Source organism: Phocoena sinus, chromosome 20, assembly GCF_008692025.1.
Source record: "Phocoena sinus isolate mPhoSin1 chromosome 20, mPhoSin1.pri, whole genome shotgun sequence".
Lineage (NCBI taxonomy): Eukaryota > Metazoa > Chordata > Mammalia > Artiodactyla > Phocoenidae > Phocoena > Phocoena sinus.
In genome coordinates this window covers 49,951,336-49,970,944 of record NC_045782.1, presented here as the reverse complement: position 1 = coordinate 49,970,944, position 19,609 = coordinate 49,951,336, and the positions used below count along the sequence as shown (strand labels likewise).

The 19,609-nt window shown below is 51.9% G+C and overlaps 1 long non-coding RNA gene across 1 annotated transcript; it reads right to left on the bottom strand.

The window, feature by feature from the left end:
• Positions 1 to 1,564: 1,564 nt before the first annotated feature.
• Positions 1,565 to 17,356, bottom strand: LOC116744948. Its single transcript, XR_004347220.1, has 4 exons — positions 17,214 to 17,356; positions 4,763 to 4,839; positions 4,510 to 4,654; positions 1,565 to 3,620 (listed from the first exon to the last, which is right to left on the bottom strand). It is a non-coding gene; the product is annotated as an uncharacterized LOC116744948 (long non-coding RNA).
• Positions 17,357 to 19,609: the final 2,253 nt, after the last annotated feature.

Here is a 19,609-nt window from a genome sequence, read left to right as displayed (position 1 = left end):
GGGCAGAAGACCTAAATAGACATTTCTCCAAAGAAGACATACAGATGGCCAAGAGGCACATGAAAAGCTGCTCAACATCACTAATTATTAGAGAAATGCAAATCAAAACTACAATGAGGTATCACCTCACACCAGTTAGAATGGGCTTCCTCAGACAATCTACAAACAACAAATGCTGGAGAGGGTGTGGAGAAAAGGGAACCCTCTTGCACTGTTTGTGGGAATGTAAATTGATACAGCCACTATGGAGAACAGTACGGAGGTTCCTTAAAAAAACTAAAAATAGAATTACCATATGACCCAGCAATCCCACTACTGGGCATATACCCTGAGAAAACCATAATTGAAAAAGACACATGCATCCCAATGTTCATTGCAGCACTATTTACAATAGCCAGGTCGTGGAAGCAACCTAAATGCCCATCGACAGATGAATGGATAAAGAAGATGTGGTACATTTATACAATGGAATATTACTCAGCCATAAAACAGAATGAAATTGGGTCATTTGTAGAGACGTGGATTGACCTAGAGACTGTCATACAGAGTGAAGTAAGTCAGAAAGAGAAAAACAAATATCATATATTAACGCATATATGTGAAAGCTAGAAAAATGGTACAGGTGAACTGGTTTGCAAGGCAGAAATAGAGACACAGGTGTAGAGAACAAACATATGGACATCAAGGGGGGAAAGTGGCAGGGGTGGTGGTGGTGGGATGAATTGGGAGATTGGGATTGACATATATACACTAATATGCATTAAATAGATAAATGATAAGAACCTGCTGTATAAAAAATAAATAAATAAAATTCAAATAAAAAAGAATGTGATAGACCTCAAACACAGAAGACATCTGCAGTATATTTCTTTTTTTTTTTTTTTTTTTTCTGCGGTACGCGGGCCTCTCACTGTTGTGGCCTCTCCCATTGCGGAGCACAGGCTCCGGACGCACAGGCTCAGCGGCCATGACTCACGGGCCCAGCCGCTCCGCGGCATGTGGGATCTTCCCAGACCGGGGCACGAACCCGCGTCCCCTGCATCGGCAGACAGACTCTCAACCACTGCGCCACCAGGGAAGCCCTGCACTATATTTCTGAATGAAAAGAGCACACTATGGAACAAGATGTACAGTGTGATCCTATTTTTAAATACATTTATGTGTTAATAATTGCATTAAATTATATAAATTAAAATAGATCATATTATTGAGTTATTATCAAGGCAAGTAGGATGGTGAAAGTGTTCACTTTTGTGAAGTGCTGGTGTTGCCTGGGAAGTGGGAAAATATTATATTTCCTTTATATTAGTCTTTAATAAATCAAGGAAGAGTGTTATAATCTCTAGTAGGATAACTGCTAAAAGACAGTTTAACTAACAAGCTAATGGTGGAGGAAATGAAACAGTAGTATTCACTTGATTCGTCCAAAAGAAGGCAAGAAAGGAAATAAAATGGAACACGGAACAGGTGGGACAAGTAAAAACCCCATAGTACAATGGGAGATTTAAACCCTAACACATCAGTAATTAGATTAAATGTAAATGAATTAAAAGACACAGATTGTCAGACTTGATTTTTTTTTTTAATCAATTTACTTATTTATTTATTTATTTTTGGCTGCGTTGGGTCTTCGTTGCTGCACGCGGCCTTTCTCTGGTTGCGGCGAGCAGGGGCTACTCTTCGTTGCGGTGCGCAGGCTTCTCATTGCGGTGGCTTCTCTTGTTGTGGAGCACGGGCTCTAGGCACACGGGCTTCAGTACTTGTGGCACGTGGTGTCAGTAGCTGTGGCTCGCGGGCTCTAGAGGGCAGGCTCAGTGGTGGTGGCTCCCTGGCTTAGTTGCTCCGCGGCATGTGGGATCTTCCGGACCAGGGCTCGAACCTGTGTCCCCTGCATTGGCAGGTGGATTCTTAACCACTGCGCCACTAGGGAAGCCCCTGATTTTTTTTTTTTAATTAAACTATGTGTTTCTTATAATATCACAGAATGTTGAAAGTAAAAGGATGGCAAACAGGACAGGTTTATTTGTGACTCATGTGAGTATGCTGGGGGGACGGGGGGACTTCCAGGGTGTGGCTCAGCCTTGTGGCTCCTCCCCGGTGCTGGTGAGTCTCACACAGGCAATTCAATGCTTCCTTCAGGATGTGGCGGGCATCACCCTGCTCACGTTTTATCACCAAAGCATGTCACCTGGCCTCGCCTACCTCAAGGGGGTGGGAGGTGCAGCAACCACGTGGTCAGAACGAGGAGAATCTAACACACACAGTGGGGAACAGCAGGACAGAGAGGGAAGCAGGGGGACACAGTGGGGTGCAGTCTTCTAACTCAGATCTCTGTCCTCTTATAGGGTCCTCCCGATGGCTGGCTGTTTTGCTGTTTTGTGTGTGTGTGTGTGTGTGTGAAAGTCAGAGAGAGACACACATCTGTAATGTTAACTGCAACCAGCAGAACTCCACCTGGCTGGCCAGGTGTTGGCTGCCACCAGGTCCAGGGAAGCTCCCTTCCGAGGCTTTGTTCAACCTTGTTGGCTGGAACTGGGTCACAGGTAGAATAAGTCATGGGCCAGAAAGAGGCAGATGACCCAGGAAGCTGAGGGGAGCAGCCCTCCCAGGCCTCAGTGACCCACGAGCAGCCCAGCACTCCCTGTCTTGAAGGACGCTCACTGCCCCAGCCACGTACTTTCAAAGACTGCTTTACACCTCCTCCTCTCAGCTTAACTCATGTCCACGCTGTCCTGGCAGGTGGGAGGGCAGTAAGTGCAGGCCAAGGTTATGCCTTCAACCAAGAACAGTCATGTCTGTTGCTTTCTTCCATGGCCAAACGCCTCACTGTGGCCAGTCTCCAGCATATGTCCCTGCCGGTCACAAGGGTCAGGATGAGCATGTAAACGGGCGGGTGGAAACTGGACTCCACGCTCGCTCTCCTGTATGTTGGTTTTGGACCTCATTTAGTCCAACTTTGCCCAGGTTATCACCAAGGGTTTCAAATGTGGATGCTTCAGCCTAGGACACTTTAGTCTAATCCACCTATGGAAGATTCCAGGTGCTTTGGAACCTTAGAAATGTCCACCAGGCAGTAGGATGTATGGATCAGAAGCTCAGAAGGAAGGCTTGGCCTCGAGATATACATATAGGGACTGTCTCAGTTATCCGTTGTTGTGTGACCGGCCACCCCAAACATGGTGTAGAATAATCCCGTTATTACGCACAGCAGTGGGACAGGAATGTAGATGGAACGCGGTGTGGGTGGCTTGTGTCTGTTCTGCAATGTCTGGGACCTCAGCTGGAAAGGCTCAGTGTACAGGGGTGACCTGAATGGCTGGGGCTGGAATGCACTGGAAGCATCTCCCTGACACCTGGGCTGGATGCCTCTGCAGGACCGGTCCATCCAAGCACTTACCACTCGGGCCTCCATGGGCCTTCGGTCTCCCACAGATGGTGACCGAGTTCCAAGAAAGATGTCCCAAGAGCGTGTCAGAAAGTCACTCTTCCAAGGGACCAGACAGAGGCTGCCTGGCTTTTTCTGACCTTGTCTCAGGAGTCATGTGATCCACAGGGTCTACCGATGACAAGGAGTCACGAAGGCCAGCCCAGAGTCAGGGGAAGGGAATGAAACCCCGGTCCTGGATGGAGAGAGGCAGGATCACATTGCAGGAGACACGTGGGGAGGGACAGGAGATGTTGATGAGGCTGGAGTTATGGGGCCCCAAGCGTCATCAGCGCGCGGTGGGATTTGGAATAGTGGAATTAAGATGTAGAATGAGAAGAATGTCGTGCAGGGCAGCGGGAGAGAAACCTCATGGGAGACGGGGAGAAGCACCGCAGGGAAGGAAGGACCAGGGTGTACGGCATCTCCAGCACATGTGTAGCGGCAGGGCTTCCAGCTCACCTGCTATAAGCCAACCAGTGATTTATGTGCGGGCTTCTCTGTTCCCCATCCGTTGGGAGGGGACGTGGAAAGGAGTTCTGAAAGTTTAAGGTGTTGGCCTCTTTAGATTGTTCTCACCGAATGTCATTTAAGTTATAGTCAGGGTTGGGAGGGGACAGGGAAGGAAGGGTTCACTGAGATGGAAGAACAGGGTGGGGCTGAGGTGTCGGAAGGAAAACAGAGCACCTCGCCAGAGCCTCCTCTGCTTATCCTGCTCCCTCTGTCCAAATAAGGACCCAGCTGGAGGTCCTCAGAGCCCCCCCAGCCTCTGGAGAGTCCTCACCTCCAGCCTCCACTTGCCCTCATCTGCCCTCACACACACACACACACACACACACACACGCACGCACGCACACACGCACTCACACACATGCTCTCTCACACTCACACACGCGCTCACTCACACACACTCAGTCACACACTCACACACAGTCACACACGCACACGCGTGCACTCACTCACACTCACACACACACTCTTCCAAATAGACATGACGGTGGCTCTTGCTCCATAGACCTGGGAGCTCTCCCAGATCAAAGGACAAGCAATAAAAGCATGGGTTTGACTCTTCTTTATCCAATTACCACTCTTATTGGAGGCCGGGCTCCTGCAGGTGGTGAAGAGGGAGGAAGGCGCTGATGAAATCTCGCAGAGAAGCTCATTAGAAGCAGCAGCTGGGAACGTCCCACTCCTGGAGCCGCTCTTCCAGGGACAAGTCACCGGAATTCCCTGCTTGGAGGAGGGAGGTTAAGGCAAGGCCACCTCTCTCCACCCCAACCCCCCACTTCTTGGTGGGGTGAGGAGAGTGTCCTGCACCTGGGGAGTTTGGGGTCGCACCTGCCTGGCATCTCGCCACACCTCTGGCCTCTCTGTGCTACCAGTCACTTATTCCATGCCAGCCTCGGTTCCCATATCTGTAAAATGGGAATTGTAACGTCATACACCTTCAAAGGTTATTTTTGGAGCATCCCAGGGCCGTGCTCACGCGTGCATTTGTAAATCATTAGTGCATGCGCTGTAAAAATATTGTGTGTTGAAAAGGGTATTTTGTGCTCATGGAGAGGGAGAAACGACAGATTCTAGGAACCGTGAGTGTGAGCCCAGGACATCCAGAGCAGGGCATGGAAACGACTGCCGTGGCCCCGGGGCCAGGGCAGCGCATGAAGGATGGGTGGACGGTGAGGCAGCACCACAGTCTCCGCCCGGCCCGACACTACGGCTCTGCAGCGGCCAGTGAGCCAGAGCTGGTCCCTCGCCTCCTGCCTTCCCCTCTGAACGGTTTCCAGGCAAGGCTCTGTTGCCATGGGAACACATGTCCAATTATTCTACTTGCAGAAAATCACTCATCAGCCAACTTGGCTGGAACATATTCCTTTTCTACAGAACAAAACTGCCTCTTGTTTTTTTACTGCTGCCACGACCAGATCTTTGAGCGAAGAAGTGGAGAAGCCGTTCAGGGGATTCAGGCCACAGGAGAGATGGTCTTCTGGGCGGAGAAGGCAGAGGGTACTAGAGAGAAGCAGGCCCTTTAGTAAAGCACAGGCAGCCTCCCCATGTCTGCAGGTTGGTGCTCAAGCTGGCGCCTCCTGAACGGGCTGAGGGATGGCCGGTAGGCAAGGACTGGGGCCTTTGATCCCCTCTGGTCACCCTGGCTCTGAGCCAGGCTCTACTAGACACTGGGCAGAAAGGGATGCTTCCAACACCAGTTTATGCCTTCAGTGGGGGGAATCAGAGTCCAGAGGGGAGTGGTGACTGGTGAGCAGATCAACAACAATAAGTGATCAGGACACGATAGAATATGTTCAGAGTAGTCAGAAGTAGACCAAGGAGGCAAGAGAATGGAGGAAGGTAAATCGGAGGCTGGGTTTTGATGTATGAATAGGAGCTTGCCAAACAGACAAGGGATGAGGGTGTGTGCTCTGGGCAGGGGAGACATGGTTAAGGAGTGGAGTCCTGGAGCAACAAAGTGCATTCTGAGAGCCAGTGGTTGTACGGTGCCCCAGTGGGGCACTCAGATGGGGAGGGGAGGGAGATGGGGCGGGCAGGATTAGAGGTTGGAAGCCACATGTGCCCTTCAAGGAGAGTGGCCTTTAGCCTGTGTGCAGCTGGAAGAACTCAGTCAGGTTGGCATTCGGCAGAGACAGGCAAGACAGAGAGAAGGATGGAGCCTGGAAGACTGGCCAGCAGGTGGGACCACCATCTGGGGAGAGGAGAGGAGGCCCAAATGGTGTCAGCACAAAAGGGACAAATGAGGATCTGCAGATGTGGGACACTGAGGGCAGAGCCTCAAGAGCAGAACTCCACCCGGTTCTCAGCTCTGGGAGACAAAGTTTGGAGACAGCCTTAACCAGGTGGGGAACGGCGGAGGGGTGGGTCTGGGGGAAGGAGCAATATAGATGGGGTCGCGCAGAGCAGAGGAGGCAGTGAGGTGTCGATCGCCTGAGTTCAAATCCCAGCACTGCTGCTTAGCGGCCATCTCTGTGGCCTTAGGCAAATCACTGACCCTCAAGGAGACTTGTTTCCTCTATTGTAAAATAACACCCATTTCCTCGGGTCCTTGTGAGGATTCACTGAGGTCAGCATGAAAGGTGTGTGGTATGTACCCCAGGATGCCAGCGGCTCTGACCCCACGGCTCCCAGGGTTCCGGGTCAGGGTCCCCCTGCAGCTGCTGCAGTGTGCAGCCCCCACGAGGCCCAGTAAAGGAGCTGGTCCCCTGCACACATCCTGGAGCTCGCCCTGCCACCTTAGACCTTGCATAGGTGAGCAGTCCTCCCGGGATTGTGTCCTCCTGGACAGTCGCTACAGGAAGCCCACGGCCTGGCATTTGCAGCCTTTGGGCCCCAGCTTATCACTTGGAGCACATTGACTGGGCCTTAATCCTGGGTTAGGTGTCCTACCTACCTAGGGTGGTGTGACTTCTCAGGGACAGAAGCTTCTCTCCCAGCTGGCCCACTCGGAAGACCTCCTGTGTGTTCGTGTGTGGCCCCCTTCCCCTGAGGACCTCCTGGCTCTTGGGAAGGAGCAGTTAGGTCTCTGGACCTGCTCCTTGTGTCTTGGAAACGCCCAGGAAATGACTTACCTTGACTACCTTCACCCATCAGCACCTCTCAGCCAGACACACCACTAGTTCCCCCCAAGCAAAGCATTAACAGGGGACTCCGGCATGCTGGGTCTTCCAAAGGTGCTGACCCCGCTCAGGCTCCTTCCTCAGCACAGCGCCCGCCCATCTGACACCCTCGCTAAATGTGTGTTAGTGGATGAATTAATGAATAAACATAAAACTCCGTCCCTAAGGTGGCCTCAATTCTCCCTAGTGGCCAGCGTTCATCTGCAAGGAATCGGGTGGGTGTCTGAGTAGGAAGCCCCCAGCTGAGACCTGGTAGGGCCATCTGGTTATTTCAGGGCAAAGTGGAATACCAGGTGAGCCAGACCGGGCGGGGCGATTCCAGGGAGCAGGCATCCCAAGGGGCAGCTCAACCAAGGCTGGTGGCTGGCAGCGGGGGGGGAGGGGGAAACTTCATGTGGAACCATGGCATGAAGGTTAAAGCACAGCCTTGACCCCAAGGAGTGGAGGAGGGGCTGAAGCAGCAGGACCTTTCAGTTGGGGCAGACAGCCCAGGGTCACTCCCATAGGGTGATCGGTCAGTGCTCCAGAGAGCATTTGACTGGAGCTCCAGGGGATCTATGCCCCCCACGTCCCCAGTACATCTGGGACCACCCAGGGAGCGAAGACTGACTTCTACGGTCCAGAAATTCCTAAATCCCCAGACCGTCTGGGCCCATCTCTATCTGAATCTCTTTCCTCCCAGGACGAGGACCTCATTGCTGGCCTCATGGGGCTTCTCCTTGTTGGCATCTGCTGGAATGGCCCCTGGTTCTCCAGCTGGGGGACTTCCAGGGCCTCAGATGCTCCACACACACCCCACCCCAATTTCCCAGACCATGGAGTGGCCTTCTTGAGACATATCCTTGCAGGGAGGAAATCATGAACTTTGGCCTTTACAGAACTGTATTTGAAAACCACCACTTACAGCTAATTGACCTTGGATAAGTCAGACTCCCAGGGCTGAGATTGCCTGTCTATTCAGTGGAGGAGATGACACCTGCCCCCCAAGCCCCGGCACACCCACCGCAGGGAAGGGAAACCAGGAGCAGACAAGCTGGGAGCACTTGACACAGGGCTTTCCTATCCCCGCCCCCATCGCTCCCCGCCCCCCCACCCTGCTCTGTGGTTTACTAAGCACGCCTTCTGAACCAAAACTTGGACCATGTGGCTTGACAAAGGATTTCTGTGCTCAGAAGGAATTCAGACTGATTCCTCTGGACAGACACACGCATCAATGCCACCCTGACCCCGGAGGCCAGCCCTCCTGCCTCGCCTGTTACCTGGGCCGTGACCCCGACACCTGATCCTTGACACAGCGACATCCATCAGCCTGGATTTCATGGCTCAGCCCTGAGTCAGGCCAACAACAGCCCCTGAAGAGAACCAAGTCCCACCCCCACCCCAGAAGCAAAATGATGCAAATAATAAGGGCATCAAACACTCGCCAGACCCTCCAGGTAGAGCCACACAGAGGCTTAACACAGAGGTCCTGGGGTTCAGTTACAAATTACTCTATTTGCAAAAAAAGGGGCGGGAGGAATCTTCACAAAGGAAAACGCTGTCTCAGTTTTGTGTGTTTTTTAGGGCAAAGCTCTCAGCTCTGTGGAACCATCCCGCTTCCTTGTGATTTTATCACAAAGGTGGGCTCTTTTGGTCCACTGCAAAGTACACGGCAACATTTTCCGACTTTCTATCCCCTTCCAATAAGAAGGAGTCTCTTCCTTTCTAAAACAATAAAAAGGTGGAGAGGGCTTCCCTGGTGGCGCAGTGGTTGAGAGTCCGCCTGCCGACGCAGGGGACGCGGGTTCGTGCCCCGGTCCGGGAAGATCCCACATGCCGCGGAGCGGCTGGGCCCGTGAGCCATGGCCGCTGAGCCTGTGTGTCCGGAGCCTGTGCTCCGCAGCAGGAGAGGCCACAACAGTGAGAGGCCCACGTACTACAAAAAAAAAAAAAAAAAAAAGGTGGATAATTAGCATGTAATGGTTAGTGGATAATTTTAGAGGGGTGAGCCGAGCTCATAACAGCATTCTGAATATATTTGCATTTAGCTGATCTCCCTTTTTATCCCCCCTATTCTCTGACTTTTTTTTTTTTTTGTAAGTGTAATTAGTTTAATTACGATCTTCCCTAAGGAAAACAAAGAAAAGTGTCTGTGGGAGAATTGGCTTCTGGGGAGGCCATGGATGCTGGCAGCACCCCCTTTCCCCAGGCAGCCTCCAGGTCCCTGGGGACCCACCGTCAGCCTCCCGTGCCTTCTGCCCTCTGTCTGCCAGCTGAGCAGGCAGGTGGGCTGTGTATGGCTATTTGTTTTCATTCATTTATTCCCCCTGTTCCAGAAAGACACAAGTGCAAGAGCCCTGGATTTTTATTCCTATTCACTCCCATTACCCAGGGGGTGACACTGAGCACGTGACCCAGGAAGAGAAAGCTGCTGGCATCCCACCCTCTGGGTGTTTATGTCAGGACTCGAAGGAACAGCGGAGGGGCAAAGGTTAGCGGGCAACAGACGGAGGGGGCACCCCGGCCCCGACCTGTGCAGCCAGGAGTTCTGGTCCTCGGACTCTGGCCCTGCCCACCTTGCTCTGGGCAGGAGCCTGTCCTCTGCCCCCAGGCAGCTCCAGGTGCTTGGCCACTTGATTCTGAGCAGCAGCGGCCCATGTCTCATCTCCCCCGTTCCTAACCACAGCCGCCATGCTGCTGACTCCGCTCCACGCGAGGCCCCGGTCCCTGGGTTTCCACCTCAACCCCTAAGCTGCTCACCGGCCCCTGATTCTTGGAGGCATCTTCCATTCAACGGAACTGCCTCTGAGCTGTCCCTGACGCCACTTGGCCTGCTGAGGTCTCTTCCTCTGACAAACACAGGAGTACGGGGCGCATGGAGGTGTCCCCGCAGACCTGTCTTGGTGGCTCCCAGGCAGGGAAGCCTGGTCCCTGTCTCTGAGGACTTCCCAGGCCAGACATTTCAATGGGTCTTTCGAGCGAAGGCTGAGGGCAACTGTGCAAAGGCATAAGGTAAATGCTCAGGAAGCTCAGAGTGAGGCCAGAGGTCCATGGGGTCCATGGGAGAGGCGGCCCCAGCCGGGCCCCAGGGTGAGAACTCTAGGACATACATTATGCATCTACCACCCACAGATCTGGGGTCCTAGATGTGCCAAAACACAGCAAGTACGGTGGGGAGTCCCTGCTCAAAGACACGTTTCCTGCCCGACACCAAGGGCGGCTGTCCCTGCTACCCCAGCTCCCTGCCTCGTTAGCATGGGCCCAGCTGCCTCTCCCCATGGACACCAGGACCTTTGCCACAATGACCAGTCCCTGGAAGGTAACAGTGACCTTCACAGAATGACAGCTATGGTCAAGGCCGCCACGTGGCCAGTTGCATGGTGGGCAGGCCCCAGGCCAGCAGAAGATGGAGCAGGCGGCAGGGCCAGACCCCGTCTCCAAAAGGACTGGTCCAGAGGCCCTCCCTGCCTGCCCAGCCGCAGCGGGGCACCTCTCTCTCCAGCCAGGCCCCTCCCTTCTCCCTGCCCACAGAGCTTTCCTCCCGAGGGTGCTCAGAGGAGGAAACTCCACCCTGATTTTTCATTGTTTTTACAGAAAAGTTAGTTTCTGCCAAAAAGGAAAAATTAAAATGGGAACAGGCTTTCCCCACCACCACCGCCCCTCTGGGAATCGTTATTCTCTTCATGAAACCCTCTGGTCTGGCCTGGCTGGCCACCGACCCCGGGCCTGGCAACTTCTTCCTCCTCTTTGGCTGAGGGAGGCCTCCCCTGCTTGGAAGGCCCAGGCCCCGTCGCTGTTGGGTCAGAGGCAGGCAAAGGACCAGTCGGGACGGTCTTGAGTGGGAGAGACAGGAGCACTGGCTGCAGAGAGAGTGACAGGCAGGGGACCCCTCCAGACCCCGGCCAGCCCCATGAGGCCACTGCCACTCCGGACACACGATTCCAATTCTGAAAACCCATCAGTGAGTCTCTGTAGCCCCCCCCAGCCCTGATCGCGGAGCACAGCCCTCTTTCCTGAAGTCTGGACTCCCTCCCGCTTCTTGTTGAAATCCACCAGATCCCGAGCTCCCAGCCGCCACCAGTTCACCTTCAAGCCCGCTGAGCTGTGGGTGGCTTATATTCCCTTTCCGGTTTCCTCTGACTCACATGGTGTTGAGGGCGGGGCGAACAGCTCTCTGAGGCGGACCCTTTTCTGCCCCCCAGCCCTGAAGAGGTCCCAAGGGTAGCTAGGCTTGCATCCCTGCCCAAGCCAGATCCCAGGCCTCCCAGCCCTGCACGGCCAGGCACTCTGTCGTCTGTTGCTGCTCAGGGAGGTAGGGGAAGGGGCAGGCGGGCACCTGGGCCAGCAGATACTGAAATGATGCTGCTTTCACACACTAGGGGAGAGAACAGAGGACCTCCACCACCTCCTGCCCCCTCCAGAGAACTCCAAGGAAGAGGGGGTCAGAGGCTGGCATGGCTTTACAGGAAGGCAATGGGGAGGCCCGCCCACATCCCTGCAGCCCTTTCCATTTCTGGGCTCACTGACCGGACTTCCCAGCGCCAGCGCCTGCGTCTCCTTCTCGGCCCTGAGAGCGCAGAGCAGAAGACCAGGGCGTCCACACCTTCTCCCCAACAAAGCAGCCACAGTCAAAACCCAACAAGATATGGTGGGGACATAGCTCTGGTCCCTTGCTCGGGTGGGAGATGACCTCTATTCCACACTGTCTCCCAAGAGACCCACTCATCCCCCTACCTCCCTAACCGATGCTCTCGGGGGTCATCCCCCAATATACCACTGGACTCAAGTACTTGCTTCAGGGTCTGCCTTGGGGGGTTCCAAAATAAGTTGGGGGGAAAGGCAAGACCACAAGCACCCCTTTTCCTGCTCCCATTCACTCAAGTCACACAAATAAGGGGACTTTCCACTGGTCAGGGCACTGAGTCAACAGTGCAATAGGGCTGCCTAAAAAAACTCATAATAATGCAATGATCCTTGCGCATAGAAACACACAAAAATTGGGTCCAGTGAAATGTAGCTGAATATCCAGTGGAATGCAATTGATTATTGCCCTGTGGATGGAGACCAGTTTTGCATATTTGTAAATTTGCTTTTGCCTATAGATAGACGTGAGGTTCTTAGAACCAGTTGTAACATTATACTGGTGTCTTCATTAATTAATGAGTTAAATAAAATCTTTGGCATGTATTCCTTTTGAACTTGTATGAGAGTCATCATGGTCTTACCTTTGAACAAAAATGTCCTTTAACCAGTGTTTTGGGGGAGACACAATTCAGCTCATAACATACAGTCTGTGAATTATATGTCAATAAAGTGATTTTTTTAATAGTGAAGCTTCCCCACAGCCTTTGCCAAAGTAGGGGATCAGACTCCTTTCCAAGGGAGGCCACAGTTTAACTCCCTCCCTGTTTCTCTGGTTGTTGAATCAGAAGGTGACTCTTGGCTGCCCCACCCTCAAAACGGCCAGACCAGGTGGCAGGCGGGGAGTGATCGCTAGAATCTAACAGACAGATTCTCAGCCCAGTGGAGCAGGGGAACTCGATGGGGCTGAAGCATCTCCGGAAGCCACAGCTCATGGCCAGCCGACAGGTGTCTCTCCAAACGTCCACAAGGAAAGCTAATCGAGCTCGTGGACATTTACTGAGCTCTGTGGGAACTACAAGGAGAAGCAACGCACAGCAAGTCAGCTGCCAGAGTCCCACCCTGACACGGGGGCACCAAGATGGGTTCGGCTCTGACCTCAGGCAGCTCACAGCCTGGCCAGCACCACCCAACACAATCCTGAAAGCCTGTGCCCCTGATCATGAGCCTGGGTGGGATGCTGGGGTACACTGGGTGGCAGACATTCTTCATCCTCTCCTCTCCTCAGCCACCCAAGGGCTCCACAGAGAAGGCCTGAATGCAGAGCAGAACAGGGGCTCCCCCCAGAACCAAGTGTCGGGGACAAGCCCTAGGAGGGCTCTGGCCCCTCTCCAAAGAAGGCTCACCCATCAGGCTGCTTGTTAGAGCCTGCAACCCCCTCGTGATGCCCCGTGTGGTGTACAAGGTGGGAGATGGCCTCAAGATTTTGGCCGTCTCTCCTTTTCTTATGAATCACTCTCCTTGGCAAACGTCTCAGGCTCAGGCACCTTCAAAGCCCTCCATGGATATTAACTAATTAGTGTAAATACAGGAATGCGGCGACTACATATTAGCAGACTGCTGCTGATACTAGATCATTAAAGGTGATGAAAACCCTCCCTGAGCGCTCCTCTGGGACTCGGCGCCAACTTTTTCCCTGCAAGTCTGGTCTCAGGGCCAAAAGAAGCATAATGAGGTGAGAGTCTGGCGGGTTTGGAGTGGGTAAGAAACAGCAGCTCTTTCTGTCCCCTCCAGTGGACTCTACGGCCATGGCCGGTCAAGAGGAAATCTCAGCCTGGACTACGGGAGGTGAGAGAGGCGGACCCGTTTGTGATGGCCACTGGGTGTCCAGGGAACCTACGAACCCTGGAGTGTCCACAGGTCAGCACTCACCTGCTGCCAGGAGGATTCTTGTCCTTGGGGCTTCTAGAAGGCTAGCCGTGGGGCAGGGCAGGTCACGGAAGCCCATGGTTTCCATGTTGTGCTGGGGCACTGACCAGCTCAGTATCGCTAGAAAATCACTTGGTTCACCATTCATTCAACAAATTCTCTAAGGCGTTCAAAACAGAGATTCTCACTTGACAGCAAAAGCAAAAATCAACAAGTGGGACTATATCCTACTAAAAAGCTTCTACACGGCAAGGGAAACCATCAACAAAAAGAAAAGGCAATCTATTGAATGGGAGAAAATATTTGCAAGTCATCTATCTGATCAGGGGTTAATATCCAAACTATATAAAGAACTCAAACAACTCAATAGCAAAAAAACAAACAATCCAATTAAAAAATGGGCAAAGGATCTGAATAGGCATTTTCCCAAAGAAGACATACAGATGGCCAACAGGTACATGAAAAGGCGCTCAACATCACTGATCAAAAAAACCACAAATCGGGCTTCCCTGGTGGCACAGTGGTTGAGAGTCCACCTGCCGATGCAGGGGACGCGGGTTCGTGCCCCAGTCCGGGAGGATCCCACATGCCGCGGAGCGGCTGGGCCCGTGAGCCATGGCCGCTGAGCCTGCGCGTCCGGAGCCTGTGCTCCGCAGCGGGAGAGGCCGCAACAGTGAGAGGCCCGCGTACCGCAAGAAAAACAAAAAAAAAAAAACACAAATCCAAACCACAATGAGATATCGCCTCACACCTGTTAGAATGACTATCATCAAAAAGACAAGAAATAACAAGAATTGACCAAGGTGTGGAGAAAAGGGAACCCTTGTGCACTGTTGGTGGGAATATAAATTGGTACAGCCACTATGTAAAACAGTATGGAGGCGCCTCAAAAAATTAAAAATAGAATTACCCTATGATCCAGCAATTCTACTCCTGGGTAGTTATCCAAAGAAAACAAAAACACTAACTCAAAAAGATATCTGCACCCCATGTTCATCGCAGCATTATTTACAATAGCCAAAGTATGGAAACAAGCTAAGTATGCATGAACAGATGAAAGGATAAAGAAATTGTGAGGTAGGGGATTCCCTGGCGGTCCAGTGGTTAGGACTCCACGCTCCCACTGCCGAGGGCCCAGGTTCAATCCCTGGTAGGGGAGCTAGGATCCCACAATCTGTGCAGTGTGGCCAAAAACAAAAACACAAAAAAAGAAATTGTGAGATACACATGTACGTGCACACACACACAATGGAGCATTATTCAGCCATGAAATACAATAAAACCTTGTAATTTGTGACAACACAGATGGACCCTGAAGGCATTATGCATAGTGAAATAAGTCAGACATAGAAAGACCCAAAGAAAGGGAAAAAGTCCATAGATACAGAGCACAGATTGGTGGTCGCCAGAGGCTATGGTGGGGGGGAGGGGTAAAATGGGTGAAGGGACTAAAAACATACAAACTTCTACTTATGAAATAAATAAGTCGTGGGGATATAATATACAGCATGGCACTATAGTTAATAATACTATGTAGTTAATAATAGTGAAAGTTGCTAAGGAAATAAATCTTAAAAGTTCTCATCACAAGAAAAAAAAATTCTGTAACTATGTATGGTGACGGATGTGAACTAGACTTGTGATGACCATTTCACAGTATCTACAAATACTGAATCATTATGTTGTACACCTGAAACTAATATAATGTTATATGTCAATTATACCACAATTTTAAAAAACCCTGAGATTCTTATCTCATCCACCAATCCTGGCCACTCTCACCTTCTAAATTTACCCAGAATCGGCCACTTCTCATCTTCTCCAAGCTGTCACTGTGGTCCAAGACAACTAGGTTACTGCAGTAGCCTCCCAGCAAGGCCCCATACTCTCCCCTTGCCCCTGCTTCCAACAAACACACACACACACACACACACACACACACACACACACACACACACCATCTACGCATCTGCTTCACTCACTCCCACCAGCCTCCTTGCTGCCCCAGGCCACAGATGGCACATCCCCACACCTGGAACATCCGCTCTCAGGGCCGTGGCACCTGCTGCTCTGGGGCCTTGAACCGTCTTCCCACAGACGTCGGCGGGGCGCACTCCTTGCTTTCCCTAAGCAGCCTTCCCTGACCTCATCCTCTACAGAGGGGTCCACAGACTCTTTCCATAAAGGGCCAGACAGTAGATCGTTTCCGCTTTAGGAGCCGTAGTCTCTGCGGCAACTACTCAACTTAAAAGAAGTCTTAGGCAACATGCAAAGGAAGGAACGTGGCTGTGTTCCAATAAAACTTTATTTATAAACACGGGCTACAGTGAGCCAGATTCGGCCCATGGCTGATCTGAAAGAACAACACCCACCTTTCTCTCGTCTCTCCCTCTGCTACTCATTACCACATGATGACATGTATATCCGTCCACTTCTTCGTTATCTGCCCCACCCAACCCCCAGAGCATCAGTGCCACTGACACAAGGATTCTGTCTATTTTGTTCATTGCTGTGTCTCCAAATCCTAAAGCACTGCCTGGCACATAATAAGCCCTTGATGTATTGGTATAAAAATAGATAAATTAAATAGGCACAAACTGTTAAAATTTTAATGAGTAGCAGAAAATCATAGTTAACATATAGATAAATATAGTTAAGTGTAATATATATATATGTACACACACACACACACACACACACACACACACACACACACACACACACACCACATAGTGCTTGTATGCCAAGGCAATAAGAAAGCCGAGTGAAGGAAAGGTTAAGTAACTTGATCAAAGGGCTAGAAGTAACACAGCCCAGTTCCGGAACCTGTATCTCACCCCTTTCCTGTGAAATGAGGAGGTGGGTATAGATCTGCACATGTGGCACCCATGCATCACGCCCCCACCCCCATCTCTCAAGGCAGACACCCTCCTTGATGACAGCCCAGCCCTCCGGCAGCCATCACCAATGGATCACATGGGCCTTTGGGTGCTTCTCTCTCCTGCTCACCTGGAAAAGCCCACCAGAGAAGTCCCCCCACCCCACCCCACCCTGGATCACTCGGGCAACGGTCTGATTGATCCCTGGGGTCTTCTGCTTCTGCCTGAAGCCCCTGAAAAGACATGAGGACTTCAACTCAGGAACAGAAAAGAGTGCTGGTGTCTTTTAAATCAAATCTGCCCTGAATGTGAAATTGAAGTGTTGATATTAACTATGATTTGCTGCAAGGGGTGGTGAATAAGTGTGAGAAGGCATTGCCCTCCAAATCCTGGCAAGAAAATTGGGGTCTATCTCCTGGTTACTGTTCTCCCCATCGTCCTCTCTGTCTTTTCACCCAGAAACCAGCCCCCAGTCACCTCATGTTCATGAAGGTGGCTCGGGACCCCATTCCACCTGCCCGATGCAGGGGGGGAGCCCTCATTAACCTCGGGGAGACAGTCCGGCAGTTTCAACAAAGACTCCAGAATCACATCTCTTCAGGGCCGGTCTCTCTGAACAAAAGAGGAGGGTCAGGTAGGAGTAGCAGGGCCTTTAGACCAGCTCCCGCAGCTCTCAACAAGAAGCTCCATCTGGGCCTTATTTGGAAGGGAAACTCTCCAAGTCCCCAAGCCCCGTGAGTCACCCAGCAGGAATGCCTGTGACTTTTCATAACAAATAATAAAATTCCTTACCTCCGTGGGCCTCTTAATAGGCGCGGTCCCATTAGCTCACTCGACCAACACAAACCTGTGAGTGGGTGGGTCCGATATTTTATCAATAAGGTGCGCAGAGCGCAGACAGCCTTGCCCGACATCCAAGCCAAGCCAGACAATCCAGGCTTCTGGCTCCCATCCCAGGGCAGCTCAGACGCTTCGTCCTCATAGGCCAGGCCTCCTGCTTCTCTGATGCATAAACCTATCACTTAACAAATATGCATCAAGTTCCTACTTTATGAAAGAAACTGAGCTAAGCATCAAGGAGGAGATGAGTAAGACATAGCTGTAGAGCAGCGGTCCCCAACTATTTGGCACCAGGGACTGGTTCCGTGGAAGACAAGTTTTCCACGGGCGGGCGGGTGGGCAGGGGAGGATGGCTCAGGCGGTGATGCGAGCGATGGGAGCCGCAGATGAAGCTCCACTCACCTGCCCGCCGCTCACCTCCTGCTGTGCGGCTCGGTTCCTAGCAGGCTGCGGACCGCTACTGGCCCGCGGCCCAGGGATTGGGGCCCCCTGCTCTAGAGTCTCCAGGATGGAAAGAGACCCGAAGGGGCGCCAGTCCGGCCTCCTGGCTGATGCCCCATCTCCTCTACACCACCCTGTCTTTGTGACCCGTTGCTGCTTCCCAGTAACACCATGACTTAACCGCTTAAACCAACAGTCACTTATATCTCGCATCTCTGGGGGTCAAACCCAGAGTGGGCATCCTCAGCTGGGCCCCAGGCCCTGTTCTCGAAGGTTCTTGTGGAGGTTTATTAGGCACGTCAGCTTTTTTTAGAAAACATTTTATTAAAGTATAATACACATAAAGAAAACTGTAAAACTACACATCCAACTCCGTGAATTTTCACAAAGTTGCACACCCATGTGAGCAACGCCAGATCAGGAGGGGAACATCGCCAACCCGCCAGGTCCCCTCCTGCCTCCTCATGTCACAGACCCCCGCACCTGGGCCAGCTTGACTCCCACGCCAGAGACTGATCTTACCTCTTCTTTTACCTTTCCGTAAAGGGAATTACACTGTATGTATGCATGCTCTTGTGTCTGCATCTTTCAACCAGCTGGTGGCTGTGAGATGCACCCCCTGAAGGTGTGGAGTTGCCCCTTGGTTCTCACCGCTGCAGCACGGTCCATCTTGTGAACAAACCACAACGTACCCATCCTCCGCCGCTGGGCACCTGGCTTTTCCAGTCTGGCTATTGTGAACGGTGCTATTGTAAACGGTCTTTTGGTGAACATTTGTACATGTGTCTTTAGGGCATATGCCTGGGACGGAATTATTGGGTGGTAGGGCAGACGGATGCTTGGCTTTAGCAATACTGCCAGTTGTCAAAAGAGGTTGTACCCATCTCCACCCCCGCCACCGGTGTGAGGGGTTCCAGTCGGCCACCCCTTCGCCCGCACCTGAAGGTCAATCTTTTTCATTTCAGCGTGTTTAGGGTATAACTGTTTCTCGTTGTGATTTTAATGTGTGTTTCCATGATGATTATGAAGTTGAGCACCTTTTTATACACTTGGTTTTTCTTTTTCATATTGATTTGTAGAAGTTCTTTATGTATTCTGCGCACTAAACGTAGATATGGGTGTGGCTATAAATGATAGAGATGGAGATGAACACAAACTACTAACGCCCTCTCAAACTCTATCACGGTGACCTTTCTCCTTTATTCCATTAATGCAATGAGTTATTCTGATAGAACTTCCACTGTTAAAACAACTCTCCATTCCTGCAGTGCTGTAAACCCGACTTGGTCATGATGTATCCTTCCTTTCACACAGCATTGGGTCTGTTCTGCCGACGTTTGGTTCAGGACGGTTGTACTCACGATCATGAGTGACGTCAGCCTGTAATTTTCTCTTCTGGACACGACCCTGTACGTTTAGGGCATCAGGGTTAGACTTATACAGTGAGTCGGTCGGCCCCCGCCCCCCCGTGTCCTGTGAGTTAGTGGAAGATTGGTTCGATGGGCACATTAGTTGTTGATTCGGGGAAAGGGCCACACAGCTCATCTTTCCAGGCCTGGGGACTGTGTCTGGGGATCCTGAGTCTGTGGCCTCATCTGTCTTCTGAGTATGAGGGAGGGGGACTTAGGGTCTCACGTGACAAACATCCCCGAAATGAACAGGAAGTCGGGCTGCACCCAGGGCCCCCCTGGAGGCTCTGCTCTGCCAGCTTCCTGAGGCTTCCTTCCCTTTCTGCTCCCAGCTCTCCTGCCATCTTCCTGCTTCCTCTTGCTCTGTCTCCATCTCTCTGTCTCTCTCTCCCCTCCAGGACCACCCATAGACCTCTCCTCAACACTGTGTGTGCGTGTGTGCGTGTGTGTGTGTGTGTGTGGTCGGCCGCAGTTCCCACTGCTGGAAGATGCTAGATG